The sequence below is a fragment of the Oncorhynchus masou genome, chromosome 27 (assembly GCF_036934945.1).
Source record: "Oncorhynchus masou masou isolate Uvic2021 chromosome 27, UVic_Omas_1.1, whole genome shotgun sequence".
Lineage (NCBI taxonomy): Eukaryota > Metazoa > Chordata > Actinopteri > Salmoniformes > Salmonidae > Oncorhynchus > Oncorhynchus masou.
The window spans coordinates 60,678,105-60,693,012 of NC_088238.1; the positions used below are offsets into that span (position 1 = coordinate 60,678,105).

General features: G+C 43.8%; 14 non-coding genes across 14 annotated transcripts; all 14 read right to left on the reverse strand.

Moving 5' to 3' along the window:
• Nucleotides 1–858: 858 nt before the first annotated feature.
• On the reverse strand, nt 859–945 carry trnay-gua (transfer RNA tyrosine (anticodon GUA)). The gene is given in 2 exon segments: nt 859–894; nt 909–945. It is a non-coding gene; the product is annotated as a tRNA-Tyr (tRNA).
• Nucleotides 946–1,534: 589 nt separating this feature from the next.
• Nucleotides 1,535–1,621, reverse strand: trnay-gua (transfer RNA tyrosine (anticodon GUA)). Its single transcript is given in 2 exon segments — nt 1,535–1,570; nt 1,585–1,621. It is a non-coding gene; the product is annotated as a tRNA-Tyr (tRNA).
• Nucleotides 1,622–2,210: 589 nt separating this feature from the next.
• Nucleotides 2,211–2,297, reverse strand: trnay-gua (transfer RNA tyrosine (anticodon GUA)). Its single transcript is given in 2 exon segments — nt 2,211–2,246; nt 2,261–2,297. It is a non-coding gene; the product is annotated as a tRNA-Tyr (tRNA).
• Nucleotides 2,298–2,886: 589 nt separating this feature from the next.
• Nucleotides 2,887–2,973, reverse strand: trnay-gua (transfer RNA tyrosine (anticodon GUA)). Its single transcript is given in 2 exon segments — nt 2,887–2,922; nt 2,937–2,973. It is a non-coding gene; the product is annotated as a tRNA-Tyr (tRNA).
• Nucleotides 2,974–3,562: 589 nt separating this feature from the next.
• Nucleotides 3,563–3,649, reverse strand: trnay-gua (transfer RNA tyrosine (anticodon GUA)). Its single transcript is given in 2 exon segments — nt 3,563–3,598; nt 3,613–3,649. It is a non-coding gene; the product is annotated as a tRNA-Tyr (tRNA).
• Nucleotides 3,650–4,237: 588 nt separating this feature from the next.
• Nucleotides 4,238–4,324, reverse strand: trnay-gua (transfer RNA tyrosine (anticodon GUA)). The gene is given in 2 exon segments: nt 4,238–4,273; nt 4,288–4,324. It is a non-coding gene; the product is annotated as a tRNA-Tyr (tRNA).
• A 589-nt stretch (nt 4,325–4,913) lies between these two features.
• Nucleotides 4,914–5,000, reverse strand: trnay-gua (transfer RNA tyrosine (anticodon GUA)). The gene is given in 2 exon segments: nt 4,914–4,949; nt 4,964–5,000. It is a non-coding gene; the product is annotated as a tRNA-Tyr (tRNA).
• Nucleotides 5,001–6,263: 1,263 nt separating this feature from the next.
• On the reverse strand, nt 6,264–6,350 carry trnay-gua (transfer RNA tyrosine (anticodon GUA)). Its single transcript is given in 2 exon segments — nt 6,264–6,299; nt 6,314–6,350. It is a non-coding gene; the product is annotated as a tRNA-Tyr (tRNA).
• A 588-nt stretch (nt 6,351–6,938) lies between these two features.
• Nucleotides 6,939–7,025, reverse strand: trnay-gua (transfer RNA tyrosine (anticodon GUA)). The gene is given in 2 exon segments: nt 6,939–6,974; nt 6,989–7,025. It is a non-coding gene; the product is annotated as a tRNA-Tyr (tRNA).
• A 588-nt stretch (nt 7,026–7,613) lies between these two features.
• trnay-gua (transfer RNA tyrosine (anticodon GUA)) lies at nt 7,614–7,700 on the reverse strand. The gene is given in 2 exon segments: nt 7,614–7,649; nt 7,664–7,700. It is a non-coding gene; the product is annotated as a tRNA-Tyr (tRNA).
• A 589-nt stretch (nt 7,701–8,289) lies between these two features.
• On the reverse strand, nt 8,290–8,376 carry trnay-gua (transfer RNA tyrosine (anticodon GUA)). Its single transcript is given in 2 exon segments — nt 8,290–8,325; nt 8,340–8,376. It is a non-coding gene; the product is annotated as a tRNA-Tyr (tRNA).
• A 3,288-nt stretch (nt 8,377–11,664) lies between these two features.
• On the reverse strand, nt 11,665–11,751 carry trnay-gua (transfer RNA tyrosine (anticodon GUA)). Its single transcript is given in 2 exon segments — nt 11,665–11,700; nt 11,715–11,751. It is a non-coding gene; the product is annotated as a tRNA-Tyr (tRNA).
• Nucleotides 11,752–13,692: 1,941 nt separating this feature from the next.
• trnay-gua (transfer RNA tyrosine (anticodon GUA)) lies at nt 13,693–13,779 on the reverse strand. The gene is given in 2 exon segments: nt 13,693–13,728; nt 13,743–13,779. It is a non-coding gene; the product is annotated as a tRNA-Tyr (tRNA).
• A 589-nt stretch (nt 13,780–14,368) lies between these two features.
• On the reverse strand, nt 14,369–14,455 carry trnay-gua (transfer RNA tyrosine (anticodon GUA)). The gene is given in 2 exon segments: nt 14,369–14,404; nt 14,419–14,455. It is a non-coding gene; the product is annotated as a tRNA-Tyr (tRNA).
• Nucleotides 14,456–14,908: the final 453 nt, after the last annotated feature.

The following is a 14,908-nucleotide window of genomic DNA, read 5'->3' on the forward strand; positions in this document are numbered from 1 at the left end:
CTCTTCTGAGTCAGCAACCTAAGGATTGTTGCAATCTCAAGAACTCTCTGCTGCTCTACCAACATTCCTATCAAAGGTCAACAAGTGAAGAGTTCTTCTCTCAGGGAAAGATATTTTTTGTCAAGCACATGTCAAGGTGCACTGCTGTCAAAAAGTTGGCGTAAGCCACAAGAAAAAGTACAATCCTTCGAGCAGGATTTGAACCAGCGACCTAAGGATTACAGCAATTTCACCTACAGTCCTCCGCTCTACCAACTGAGCTATCAAGGGTGTCAAATGTAATCAAACGCCATTACCGAGATGATCAGAGGTTCGGCAGAAGCATATGTTCCCTTTAAGAAATTAATCTGCTGAGTTTGATGGTTTCTTGGAGCTGCTGACGATTGCCCCCAGGTCTTCGTACGTTCAACTAATGCTCTATTCCTCTGAGCTACATCCCCTTAGATTGCAAGTAGTTGCATTTGGGAATAGACAAAAAGTGAGCCGAGGAATAAAATCGCTGTTTAGCCCTCTCACTGCGAAATGTCTTATTCTCTCTCCCTGTTGGTCTAGTGGTTAGGATTCATTTCTTTTACCACCGCGGCCTGGGTTTGATTCCCGCTCAGGGAATGACTTGCTTTTGGGGAAACACTAGGCATAAGTCAAAAACTTGGCACAACTGCAGAAAAAGTTATACTCTTCTGAGTCAGCAACCTAAGGATTGTTGCAATCTCGAGAACTCTCTGCTGCTCTACCAACATTCCTATCAAAGGTCAACAAGTGAAGAGTTCTTCTCTCAGGGAAAGATATTTTTTGTCAAGCACTTGTCAAGGTGCACTGCTGTCAAAAAGTTGGCGTAAGCCACAAGAAAAAGTACAATCCTTCGAGCAGGATTTGAACCAGCGACCTAAGGATTACAGCAATTTCACCTACAGTCCTCCGCTCTACCAACTGAGCTATCGAAGGGTGTCAAATGTAATCAAACGCCATTACCGAGATGATCAGAGGTTCGGCAGAAGCATATGTTCCCTTTAAGAAATTAATCTGCTGAGTTTGATGGTTTCTTGGAGCTGCTGACGATTGCCCCCAGGTCTTCGTACGTTCAACTAATGCTCTATTCCTCTGAGCTACATCCCCTTAGATTGCAAGTAGTTGCATTTGGGAATAGACAAAAAGTGAGCCGAGGAATAAAATCGCTGTTTAGCCCTCTCACTGCGAAATGTCTTATTCTCTCTCCCTGTTGGTCTAGTGGTTAGGATTCATTTCTTTTACCACCGCGGCCTGGGTTTGATTCCCGCTCAGGGAATGACTTGCTTTTGGGGAAACACTAGGCATAAGTCAAAAACTTGGCACAACTGCAGAAAAAGTTATACTCTTCTGAGTCAGCAACCTAAGGATTGTTGCAATCTCGAGAACTCTCTGCTGCTCTACCAACATTCCTATCAAAGGTCAACAAGTGAAGAGTTCTTCTCTCAGGGAAAGATATTTTTTGTCAAGCACATGTCAAGGTGCACTGCTGTCAAAAAGTTGGCTTAAGCCACAAGAAAAAGTACAATCCTTCGAGCAGGATTTGAACCAGCGACCTAAGGATTACAGCAATTTCACCTACAGTCCTCCGCTCTACCAACTGAGCTATCGAAGGGTGTCAAATGTAATCAAACGCCATTACCGAGATGATCAGAGGTTCGGCAGAAGCATATGTTCCATTTAAGAAATTAATCTGCTGAATTTGATGGTTTCTTGGAGCTGCTGACGATTGCCCCCAGGTCTTCGTACGTTCAACTAATGCTCTATTCCTCTGAGCTACATCCCCTTAGATTGCAAGTAGTTGCATTTGGGAATAGACAAAAAGTGAGCCGAGGAATAAAATCGCTGTTTAGCCCTCTCACTGCGAAATGTCTTATTCTCTCTCCCTGTTGGTCTAGTGGTTAGGATTCATTTCTTTTACCACCGCGGCCTGGGTTTGATTCCCGCTCAGGGAATGACTTGCTTTTGGGGAAACACTAGGCATAAGTCAAAAACTTGGCACAACTGCAGAAAAAGTTATACTCTTCTGAGTCAGCAACCTAAGGATTGTTGCAATCTCGAGAACTCTCTGCTGCTCTACCAACATTCCTATCAAAGGTCAACAAGTGAAGAGTTCTTCTCTCAGGGAAAGATATTTTTTGTCAAGCACTTGTCAAGGTGCACTGCTGTCAAAAAGTTGGCTTAAGCCACAAGAAAAAGTACAATCCTTCGAGCAGGATTTGAACCAGCGACCTAAGGATTACAGCAATTTCACCTACAGTCCTCCGCTCTACCAACTGAGCTATCGAAGGGTGTCAAATGTAATCAAACGCCATTACCGAGATGATCAGAGGTTCGGCAGAAGCATATGTTCCCTTTAAGAAATTAATCTGCTGAGTTTGATGGTTTCTTGGAGCTGCTGACGATTGCCCCCAGGTCTTCGTACGTTCAACTAATGCTCTATTCCTCTGAGCTACATCCCCTTAGATTGCAAGTAGTTGCATTTGGGAATAGACAAAAAGTGAGCCGAGGAATAAAATCGCTGTTTAGCCCTCTCACTGCGAAATGTCTTATTCTCTCTCCCTGTTGGTCTAGTGGTTAGGATTCATTTCTTTTACCACCGCGGCCTGGGTTTGATTCCCGCTCAGGGAATGACTTGCTTTTGGGGAAACACTAGGCATAAGTCAAAAACTTGGCACAACTGCAGAAAAAGTTATACTCTTCTGAGTCAGCAACCTAAGGATTGTTGCAATCTCAAGAACTCTCTGCTGCTCTACCAACATTCCTATCAAAGGTCAACAAGTGAAGAGTTCTTCTCTCAGGGAAAGATATTTTTTGTCAAGCACATGTCAAGGTGCACTGCTGTCAAAAAGTTGGCGTAAGCCACAAGAAAAAGTACAATCCTTCGAGCAGGATTTGAACCAGCGACCTAAGGATTACAGCAATTTCACCTACAGTCCTCCGCTCTACCAACTGAGCTATCGAAGGGTGTCAAATGTAATCAAACGCCATTACCGAGATGATCAGAGGTTCGGCAGAAGCATATGTTCCCTTTAAGAAATTAATCTGCTGAGTTTGATGGTTTCTTGGAGCTGCTGACGATTGCCCCCAGGTCTTCGTACGTTCAACTAATGCTCTATTCCTCTGAGCTACATCCCCTTAGATTGCAAGTAGTTGCATTTGGGAATAGACAAAAAGTGAGCCGAGGAATAAAATCGCTGTTTAGCCCTCTCACTGCGAAATGTCTTATTCTCTCTCCCTGTTGGTCTAGTGGTTAGGATGCATTTCTTTTACCACCGCGGCCTGGGTTTGATTCCCGCTCAGGGAATGACTTGCTTTTGGGGAAACACTAGGCATAAGTCAAAAACTTGGCACAACTGCAGAAAAAGTTATACTCTTCTGAGTCAGCAACCTAAGGATTGTTGCAATCTCGAGAACTCTCTGCTGCTCTACCAACATTCCTATCAAAGGTCAACAAGTGAAGAGTTCTTCTCTCAGGGAAAGATATTTTTTGTCAAGCACTTGTCAAGGTGCACTGCTGTCAAAAAGTTGGCGTAAGCCACAAGAAAAAGTACAATCCTTCGAGCAGGATTTGAACCAGCGACCTAAGGATTACAGCAATTTCACCTACAGTCCTCCGCTCTACCAACTGAGCTATCGAAGGGTGTCAAATGTAATCAAACGCCATTACCGAGATGATCAGAGGTTCGGCAGAAGCATATGTTCCATTTAAGAAATTAATCTGCTGAGTTTGATGGTTTCTTGGAGCTGCTGACGATTGCCCCCAGGTCTTCGTACGTTCAACTAATGCTCTATTCCTCTGAGCTACATCCCCTTAGATTGCAAGTAGTTGCATTTGGGAATAGACAAAAAGTGAGCCGAGGAATAAAATCGCTGTTTAGCCCTCTCACTGCGAAATGTCTTATTCTCTCTCCCTGTTGGTCTAGTGGTTAGGATGCATTTCTTTTACCACCGCGGCCTGGGTTTGATTCCCGCTCAGGGAATGACTTGCTTTTGGGGAAACACTAGGCATAAGTCAAAAACTTGGCACAACTGCAGAAAACGTTATACTCTTCTGAGTCAGCAACCTAAGGATTGTTGGAATCTCAAGAACTCTCTGCTGCTCTACCAACATTCCTATCAAAGGTCAACAAGTGAAGAGTTCTTCTCTCAGGGAAAGATATTTTTGTCAAGCACATGTCAAGTGCACTGCTGTCAAAAGTTGGCGTAAGCCACAAGAAAAAGTGTACAATCCTTCGAGCAGGATTTGAACCAGCGACCTAAGGATTACAGCAATTTCACCTACAGTCCTCCGCTCTACCAACTGAGCTATCGAAGGGTGTCAAATGTAATCAAACGCCATTACCGAGATGATCAGAGGTTCGGCAGAAGCATATGTTCCCTTTAAGAAATTAATCTGCTGAGTTTGATGGTTTCTTGGAGCTGCTGACGATTGCCCCCAGGTCTTCGTACGTTCAACTAATGCTCTATTCCTCTGAGCTACATCCCCTTAGATTGCAAGTAGTTGCATTTGGGAATAGACAAAAAGTGAGCCGAGGAATAAAATCGCTGTTTAGCCCTCTCACTGCGAAATGTCTTATTCTCTCTCCCTGTTGGTCTAGTGGTTAGGATGCATTTCTTTTACCACCGCGGCCTGGGTTTGATTCCCGCTCAGGGAATGACTTGCTTTTGGGGAAACACTAGGCATAAGTCAAAAACTTGGCACAACTGCAGAAAAAGTTATACTCTTCTGAGTCAGCAACCTAAGGATTGTTGGAAACTCAAGAACTCTCTGCTGCTCTACCAACATTCCTATCAAAGGTCAACAAGTGAAGAGTTCTTCTCTCAGGGAAAGATATTTTTTGTCAAGCACATGTCAATGTGCACTGCTGTCAAATAGTTGGCGTAAGCCACAAGAAAAAGTACAATCCTTCGAGCAGGATTTGAACCAGCGACCTAAGGATTACAGCAATTTCACCTACAGTCCTCCGCTCTACCAACTGAGCTATCGAAGGGTGTCAAATGTAATCAAACGCCATTACCGAGATGATCAGAGGTTCGGCAGAAGCATATGTTCCCTTTAAGAAATTAATCTGCTGAGTTTGATGGTTTCTTGGAGCTGCTGACGATTGCCCCCAGGTCTTCGTACGTTCAACTAATGCTCTATTCCTCTGAGCTACATCCCCTTAGATTGCAAGTAGTTGCATTTGGGAATAGACAAAAAGTGAGCCGAGGAATAAAATCGCTGTTTAGCCCTCTCACTGCAAAATGTCTTTTCTCTCTCCTGTTGGTCTAGTGGTTAGGATGCATTTCTTTTACCACCGCGGCCTGGGTTTGATTCCCGCTCAGGGAATGACTTGCTTTTGGGGAAACACTAGGCATAAGTCAAAAACTTGGCACAACTGCAGAAAAAGTTATACTCTTCTGAGTCAGCAACCTAAGGATTGTTGGAATCTCAAGAACTCTCTGCTGCTCTACCAACATTCCTATCAAAGGTCAACAAGTGAAGAGTTCTTCTCTCAGGGAAAGATATTTTTTGTCAAGCACATGTCAAGGTGCACTGCTGTCAAAAAGTTGGCGTAAGCCACAAGAAAAAGTACAATCCTTCGAGCAGGATTTGAACCAGCGACCTAAGGATTACAGCAATTTCACCTACAGTCCTCCACTCTACCAACTGAGCTATCGAAGGGTGTCAAATGTAATCAAACGCCATTACCGAGATGATCAGAGGTTCGGCAGAAGCATATGTTCCCTTTAAGAAATTAATCTGCTGAGTTTGATGGTTTCTTGGAGCTGCTGACGATTGCCCCCAGGTCTTCGTACGTTCAACTAATGCTCTATTCCTCTGAGCTACATCCCCTTAGATTGCAAGTAGTTGCATTTGGGAATAGACAAAAAGTGAGCCGAGGAATAAAATCGCTGTTTAGCCCTCTCACTGCGAAATGTCTTATTCTCTCTCCCTGTTGGTCTAGTGGTTAGGATGCATTTCTTTTACCACCGCGGCCTGGGTTTGATTCCCGCTCAGGGAATGACTTGCTTTTGGGGAAACACTAGGCATAAGTCAAAAACTTGGCACAACTGCAGAAAAAGTTATACTCTTCTGAGTCAGCAACCTAAGGATTGTTGCAATCTCAAGAACTCTCTGCTGCTCTACCAACATTCCTATCAAAGGTCAACAAGTGAAGAGTTCTTCTCTCAGGGAAAGATATTTTTTGTCAAGCACATGTCAAGGTGCACTGCTGTCAAAAAGTTGGCGTAAGCCACAAGAAAAAGTACAATCCTTCGAGCAGGATTTGAACCAGCGACCTAAGGATTACAGCAATTTCACCTACAGTCCTCCGCTCTACCAACTGAGCTATCGAAGGGTGTCAAATGTAATCAAACGCCATTACCGAGATGATCAGAGGTTCGGCAGAAGCATATGTTCCCTTTAAGAAATTAATCTGCTGAGTTTGATGGTTTCTTGGAGCTGCTGACGATTGCCCCCAGGGCTTCGTACGTTCAACTAATGCTCTATTCCTCTGAGCTACATCCCCTTAGATTGCAAGTAGTTGCTTTTGGGAATAGACAAAAAGTGAGCCGAGGAATAAAATCGCTGTTTAGCCCTCTCACTGCGAAATGTCTTATTCTCTCTCCCTGTTGGTCTAGTGGTTAGGATGCATATCTTTTACCACCACGGCCTGGGTTTGATTCCCGCTCAGGGAATGACTTGCTTTTGGGGAAACACTAGGCATAAGTCAAAAACTTGGCACAACTGCAGAAAAAGTTATACTCTTCTGAGTCAGCAACCTAAGGATTTTTGGAAACTCAAGAACTCTCTGCTGCTCTACCAACATTCCTAGCAAAGGTCAACAAGTGAAGAGTTCTTCTCTCAGGGAAAGATATTTTTGTCAAGCACATGTCAATGTGCACTGCTGTCAAATAGTTGGCGTAAGCCACAAGAAAAAGTACAATCCTTCGAGCAGGATTTGAACCAGCGACCTAAGGATTACAGCAATTTCACCTACAGTCCTCCGCTCTACCAACTGAGCTATCGAAGGGTGTCAAATGTAAGCAAACGCCATTACCGAGATGATCAGAGGTTCGGCAGAAGCATATGTTCCCTTTAAGAAATTAATCTGCTGAGTTTGATATTTTCTTGGAGCTGCTGACGATTGCCCCCAGGTCTTCGTACGTTCAACTAATGCTCTATTCCTCTGAGCTACATCCCCTTAGATTGCAAGTAGTTGCATTTGGGAATAGACAAAAAGTGAGCCGAGGAATAAAATCGCTGTTTAGCCCTCTCACTGCGAAATGTCTTATTCTCTCTCCCTGTTGGTCTAGTGGTTAGGATGCATTTCTTTTACCACCGCGGCCTGGGTTTGATTCCCGCTCAGGGAATGACTTGCTTTTGGGGAAACACTAGGCATAAGTCAAAAACTTGGCACAACTGCAGAAAAAGTTATACTCTTCTGAGTCAGCAACCTAAGGATTGTTGGAATCTCAAGAACTCTCTGCTGCTCTACCAACATTCCTATCAAAGGTCAACAAGTGAAGAGTTCTTCTCTCAGGGAAAGATATTTTTGTCAAGCACATGTCAAGGTGCACTGCTGTCAAAAAGTTGGCGTAAGCCACAAGAAAAAGTACAATCCTTCGAGCAGGATTTGAACCAGCGACCTAAGGATTACAGCAATTTCACCTACAGTCCTCCGCTCTACCAACTGAGCTATCGAAGGGTGACAAATATAGTCAAACGCCATTACCGAGATGATCAGAGGTTCGGCAGAAGCATATGTTCCATTTAAGAAATTAATTTGCTGAGTTTGATGGTTTCTTGGAGCTGCTGACGATTGCCCCCAGGTCTTCGTACGTTCAACTAATGCTCTATTCCTCTGAGCTACATCCCCTTAGATTGCAAGTAGTTGCATTTGGGAATAGACAAAAAGTGAGCCGAGGAATAAAATCGCTGTTTAGCCCTCTCACTGCGAAATGTCTTATTCTCTCTCCCTGTTGGTCTAGTGGTTAGGATGCATTTCTTTTACCACCGCGGCCTGGGTTTGATTCCCGCTCAGGGAATGACTTGCTTTTGGGGAAACACTAGGCATAAGTCAAAAACTTGGCACAACTGCAGAAAAAGTTATACTCTTCTGAGTCAGCAACCTAAGGATTGTTGCAATCTCAAGAACTCTCTGCTGCTCTACCAACATTCCTATCAAAGGTCAACAAGTGAAGAGTTCTTCTCTCAGGGAAAGATATTTTTTGTCAAGCACATGTCAAGGTGCACTGCTGTCAAAAAGTTGGCTTAAGCCACAAGAAAAAGTACAATCCTTCGAGCAGGATTTGAACCAGCGACCTAAGGATTACAGCAATTTCACCTACAGTCCTCCGCTCTACCAACTGAGCTATCGAAGGGTGTCAAATGTAATCAAACGCCATTACCGAGATGATCAGAGGTTCGGCAGAAGCATATGTTCCATTTAAGAAATTAATCTGCTGAATTTGATGGTTTCTTGGAGCTGCTGACGATTGCCCCCAGGTCTTCGTACGTTCAACTAATGCTCTATTCCTCTGAGCTACATCCCCTTAGATTGCAAGTAGTTGCATTTGGGAATAGACAAAAAGTGAGCCGAGGAATAAAATCGCTGTTTAGCCCTCTCACTGCGAAATGTCTTATTCTCTCTCCCTGTTGGTCTAGTGGTTAGGATGCATTTCTTTTACCACCGCGGCCTGGGTTTGATTCCCGCTCAGGGAATGACTTGCTTTTGGGGAAACACTAGGCATAAGTCAAAAACTTGGCACAACTGCAGAAAAAGTTATACTCTTCTGAGTCAGCAACCTAAGGATTGTTGCAATCTCGAGAACTCTCTGCTGCTCTACCAACATTCCTATCAAAGGTCAACAAGTGAAGAGTTCTTCTCTCAGGGAAAGATATTTTTTGTCAAGCACATGTCAATGTGCACTGCTGTCAAATAGTTGGCGTAAGCCACAAGAAAAAGTACAATCCTTCGAGCAGGATTTGAACCAGCGACCTAAGGATTACAGCAATTTCACCTACAGTCCTCCGCTCTACCAACTGAGCTATCAAAGGGTGTCAAATGTAATCAAACGCCATTACCGAGATGATCAGAGGTTCGGCAGAAGCATATGTTCCATTTAAGAAATTAATCTGCTGAATTTGATGGTTTCTTGGAGCTGCTGACGATTGCCCCCAGGTCTTCGTACGTTCAACTAATGCTCTATTCCTCTGAGCTACATCCCCTTAGATTGCAAGTAGTTGCATTTGGGAATAGACAAAAAGTGAGCCGAGGAATAAAATCGCTGTTTAGCCCTCTCACTGCGAAATGTCTTATTCTCTCTCCCTGTTGGTCTAGTGGTTAGGATTCATTTCTTTTACCACCGCGGCCTGGGTTTGATTCCCGCTCAGGGAATGACTTGCTTTTGGGGAAACACTAGGCATAAGTCAAAAACTTGGCACAACTGCAGAAAAAGTTATACTCTTCTGAGTCAGCAACCTAAGGATTGTTGCAATCTCGAGAACTCTCTGCTGCTCTACCAACATTCCTATCAAAGGTCAACAAGTGAAGAGTTCTTCTCTCAGGGAAAGATATTTTTTGTCAAGCACATGTCAAGGTGCACTGCTGTCAAAAAGTTGGCTTAAGCCACAAGAAAATGTACAATCCTTCAGCAGGATTTGAACCAGCGACCTAAGGATTACAGCAATTTCACCTACAGTCCTCCGCTCTACCAACTGAGCTATCGAAGGGTGTCAAATGTAATCAAACGCCATTACCGAGATGATCAGAGGTTCGGCAGAAGCATATGTTCCATTTAAGAAATTAATCTGCTGAATTTGATGGTTTCTTGGAGCTGCTGACGATTGCCCCCAGGTCTTCGTACGTTCAACTAATGCTCTATTCCTCTGAGCTACATCCCCTTAGATTGCAAGTAGTTGCATTTGGGAATAGACAAAAAGTGAGCCGAGGAATAAAATCGCTGTTTAGCCCTCTCACTGCGAAATGTCTTATTCTCTCTCCCTGTTGGTCTAGTGGTTAGGATGCATTTTTTACCACCGCGGCCTGGGTTTGATTCCCGCTCAGGGAATGACTTGCTTTTGGGGAAACACTAGGCATAAGTCAAAAACTTGGCACAACTGCAGAAAACGTTATACTCTTCTGAGTCAGCAACCTAAGGATTGTTGCAATCTCGAGAACTCTCTGCTGCTCTACCAACATTCCTATCAAAGGTCAACAAGTGAAGAGTTCTTCTCTCAGGGAAAGATATTTTTTGTCAAGCACATGTCAATGTGCACTGCTGTCAAATAGTTGGCGTAAGCCACAAGAAAAAGTACAATCCTTCGAGCAGGATTTGAACCAGCGACCTAAGGATTACAGCAATTTCACCTACAGTCCTCCTCTCTTCCAACTGAGCTATCAAAGGGTGTCAAATGTAATCAAACGCCATTACCGAGATGATCAGAGGTTCGGCAGAAGCATATGTTCCATTTAAGAAATTAATCTGCTGAATTTGATGGTTTCTTGGAGCTGCTGACGATTGCCCCCAGGTCTTCGTACGTTCAACTAATGCTCTATTCCTCTGAGCTACATCCCCTTAGATTGCAAGTAGTTGCATTTGGGAATAGACAAAAAGTGAGCCGAGGAATAAAATCGCTGTTTAGCCCTCTCACTGCGAAATGTCTTATTCTCTCTCCCTGTTGGTCTAGTGGTTAGGATTCATTTCTTTTACCACCGCGGCCTGGGTTTGATTCCCGCTCAGGGAATGACTTGCTTTTGGGAAACACTAGGCATAAGTCAAAAACTTGGCACAACTGCAGAAAAAGTTATACTCTTCTGAGTCAGCAACCTAAGGATTGTTGCAATCTCGATAACTCTCTGCTGCTCTACCAACATTCCTATCAAAGGTCAACAAGTGAAGAGTTCTTCTCTCAGGGAAAGATATTTTTTGTCAAGCACTTGTCAAGGTGCACTGCTGTCAAAAAGTTGGCGTAAGCCACAAGAAAATGTACTATCCTTCAGCAAGATTTGAACCAGCGACCTAAGGATTACAGCAATTTCACCTACAGTCCTCCGCTATACCAACTGAGCTATCGAAGGGTGTCAAATATAAGCAAACGCCATTACCGAGATGATCAGAGGTTCGGCAGAAGCATATGTTCCATTTAAGAAATTAATCTGCTGAGTTTGATGGTTTCTTGGAGCTGCTGACGATTGCCCCCAGGTCTTCGTACGTTCAACTAATGCTCTATTCCTCTGAGCTACATCCCCTTAGATTGCAAGTAGTTGCATTTGGGAATAGACAAAAAGTGAGCCAAGGAATAAAATCGCTGTTTAGCCCTCTCACTGCGAAATGTCTTATTCTCTCTCCCTGTTGGTCTAGTGGTTAGGATGCATTTCTTTTACCACCGCGGCCTGGGTTTGATTCCCGCTCAGGGAATGACTTGCTTTTGGGGAAACACTAGGCATAAGTCAAAAACTTGGCACAACTGCAGAAAAAGTTATACTCTTCTGAGTCAGCAACCTAAGGATTGTTGCAATCTCAAGAACTCTCTGCTGCTCTACCAACATTCCTATCAAAGGTCAACAAGTGAAGAGTTCTTCTCTCAGGGAAAGATATTTTTTGTCAAGCACATGTCAAGGTGCACTGCTGTCAAAAAGTTGGCGTAAGCCACAAGAAAAAGTACAATCCTTCGAGCAGGATTTGAACCAGCGACCTAAGGATTACAGCAATTTCACCTACAGTCCTCCGCTCTACCAACTGAGCTATCGAAGGTGTTCAAATGTAAACAAACGCCATTACCGAGATGATCAGAGGTTCGGCAGAAGCATATGTTCCCTTTAAGAAATTAATCTGCTGAGTTTGATATTTTCTTGGAGCTGCTGACGATTGCCCCCAGGTCTTCGTACGTTCAACTAATGCTCTATTCCTCTGAGCTACATCCCCTTAGATTGCAAGTAGTTGCATTTGGGAATAGACAAAAAGTGAGCCGAGGAATAAAATCGCTGTTTAGCCCTCTCACTGCGAAATGTCTTATTCTCTCTCCCTTTTGGTCTAGTGGTTAGGATTAAGTTCTTTTACCACTGCGGCCTGGGTTTGATTCCCGCTCAGGGAATGACTTGCTTTTGGGGAAACACTAGGCATAAGTCAAAAACTTGGCACAACTGCAGAAAAAGTTATACTCTTCTGAGTCAGCAACCTAAGGATTGTTGCAATCTCAAGAACTCTCTGCTGCTCTACCAACATTCCTATCAAAGGTCAACAAGTGAAGAGTTCTTCTCTCAGGGAAAGATATTTTTTGTCAAGCACTTGTCAAGGTGCACTGCTGTCAAAAAGTTGGCGTAAGCCACAAGAAAAAGTTCAATCCTTCGAGCAGGATTTGAACCAGCGAGCTAAGGATTACAGCAATTTCACCTACAGTCCTCTGCTCTTCCAACTGAGCTATCAAAGGGTGTCAAATGTAATCAAACGCCATTACCGAGATGATCAGAGGTTCGGCAGAAGCATATGTTCCCTTTAAGAAATTAATCTGCTGAGTTTGATATTTTCTTGGAGCTGCTGACGATTGCCCCCAGGTCTTCGTACGTTCAACTAATGCTCTATTCCTCTGAGCTACATCCCCTTAGATTGCAAGTAGTTGCATTTGGGAATAGACAAAAAGTGAGCCGAGGAATAAAATCGCTGTTTAGCCCTCTCACTGCGAAATGTCTTATTCTCTCTCCCTGTTGGTCTAGTGGTTAGGATGCATTTCTTTTACCACCGCGGCCTGGGTTTGATTCCCGCTCAGGGAATGACTTGCTTTTGGGGAAACACTAGGCATAAGTCAAAAACTTGGCACAACTGCAGAAAAAGTTATACTCTTCTGAGTCAGCAACCTAAGGATTGTTGCAATCTCGAGAACTCTCTGCTGCTCTACCAACATTCCTATCAAAGGTCAACAAGTGAAGAGTTCTTCTCTCAGGGAAAGATATTTTTTGTCAAGCACATGTCAATGTGCACTGCTGTCAAATAGTTGGCGTAAGCCACAAGAAAAAGTACAATCCTTCGAGCAGGATTTGAACCAGCGACCTAAGGATTACAGCAATTTCACCTACAGTCCTCCGCTCTACCAACTGAGCTATCAAAGGGTGTCAAATGTAATCAAACGCCATTACCGAGATGATCAGAGGTTCGGCAGAAGCATATGTTCCATTTAAGAAATTAATCTGCTGAATTTGATGGTTTCTTGGAGCTGCTGACGATTGCCCCCAGGTCTTCGTACGTTCAACTAATGCTCTATTCCTCTGAGCTACATCCCCTTAGATTGCAAGTAGTTGCATTTGGGAATAGACAAAAAGTGAGCCGAGGAATAAAATCGCTGTTTAGCCCTCTCACTGCGAAATGTCTTATTCTCTCTCCCTGTTGGTCTAGTGGTTAGGATTCATTTCTTTTACCACCGCGGCCTGGGTTTGATTCCCGCTCAGGGAATGACTTGCTTTTGGGGAAACACTAGGCATAAGTCAAAAACTTGGCACAACTGCAGAAAAAGTTATACTCTTCTGAGTCAGCAACCTAAGGATTGTTGCAATCTCGAGAACTCTCTGCTGCTCTACCAACATTCCTATCAAAGGTCAACAAGTGAAGAGTTCTTCTCTCAGGGAAAGATATTTTTTGTCAAGCACATGTCAAGGTGCACTGCTGTCAAAAAGTTGGCGTAAGCCACAAGAAAAAGTACAATCCTTCGAGCAGGATTTGAACCAGCGACCTAAGGATTACAGCAATTTCACCTACAGTCCTCCGCTCTACCAACTGAGCTATCGAAGGGTGTCAAATGTAATCAAACGCCATTACCGAGATGATCAGAGGTTCGGCAGAAGCATATGTTCCATTTAAGAAATTAATCTGCTGAGTTTGATGGTTTCTTGGAGCTGCTGACGATTGCCCCCAGGTCTTCGTACGTTCAACTAATGCTCTATTCCTCTGAGCTACATCCCCTTAGATTGCAAGTAGTTGCATTTGGGAATAGACAAAAAGTGAGCCGAGGAATAAAATCGCTGTTTAGCCCTCTCACTGCGAAATGTCTTATTCTCTCTCCCTGTTGGTCTAGTGGTTAGGATGCATTTCTTTTACCACCGCGGCCTGGGTTTGATTCCCGCTCAGGGAATGACTTGCTTTTGGGGAAACACTAGGCATAAGTCAAAAACTTGGCACAACTGCAGAAAAAGTTATACTCTTCTGAGTCAGCAACCTAAGGATTGTTGCAATCTCAAGAACTCTCTGCTGCTCTACCAACATTCCTATCAAAGGTCAACAAGTGAAGAGTTCTTCTCTCAGGGAAAGATATTTTTTGTCAAGCACATGTCAAGGTGCACTGCTGTCAAAAAGTTGGCGTAAGCCACAAGAAAAAGTACAATCCTTCGAGCCGGATTTGAACCAGCGACCTAAGGATTACAGCAATTTCACCTACAGTCCTCCGCTCTACCAACTGAGCTATCGAAGGGTGTCAAATGTAATCAAACGCCATTACCGAGATGATCAGAGGTTCGGCAGAAGCATATGTTCCCTTTAAGAAATTAATCTGCTGAGTTTGATGGTTTCTTGGAGCTGCTGACGATTGCCCCCAGGTCTTCGTACGTTCAACTAATGCTCTATTCCTCTGAGCTACATCCCCTTAGATTGCAAGTAGTTGCATTTGGGAATAGACAAAAAGTGAGCCGAGGAATAAAATCGCTGTTTAGCCCTCTCACTGCGAAATGTCTTATTCTCTCTCCCTGTTGGTCTAGTGGTTAGGATTCATTTCTTTTACCACCGCGGCCTGGGTTTGATTCCCGCTCAGGGAATGACTTGCTTTTGGGGAAACACTAGGCATAAGTCAAAAACTTGGCACAACTGCAGAAAAAGTTATACTCTTCTGAGTCAGCAACCTAAGGATTGTTGCAATCTCAAGAACTCT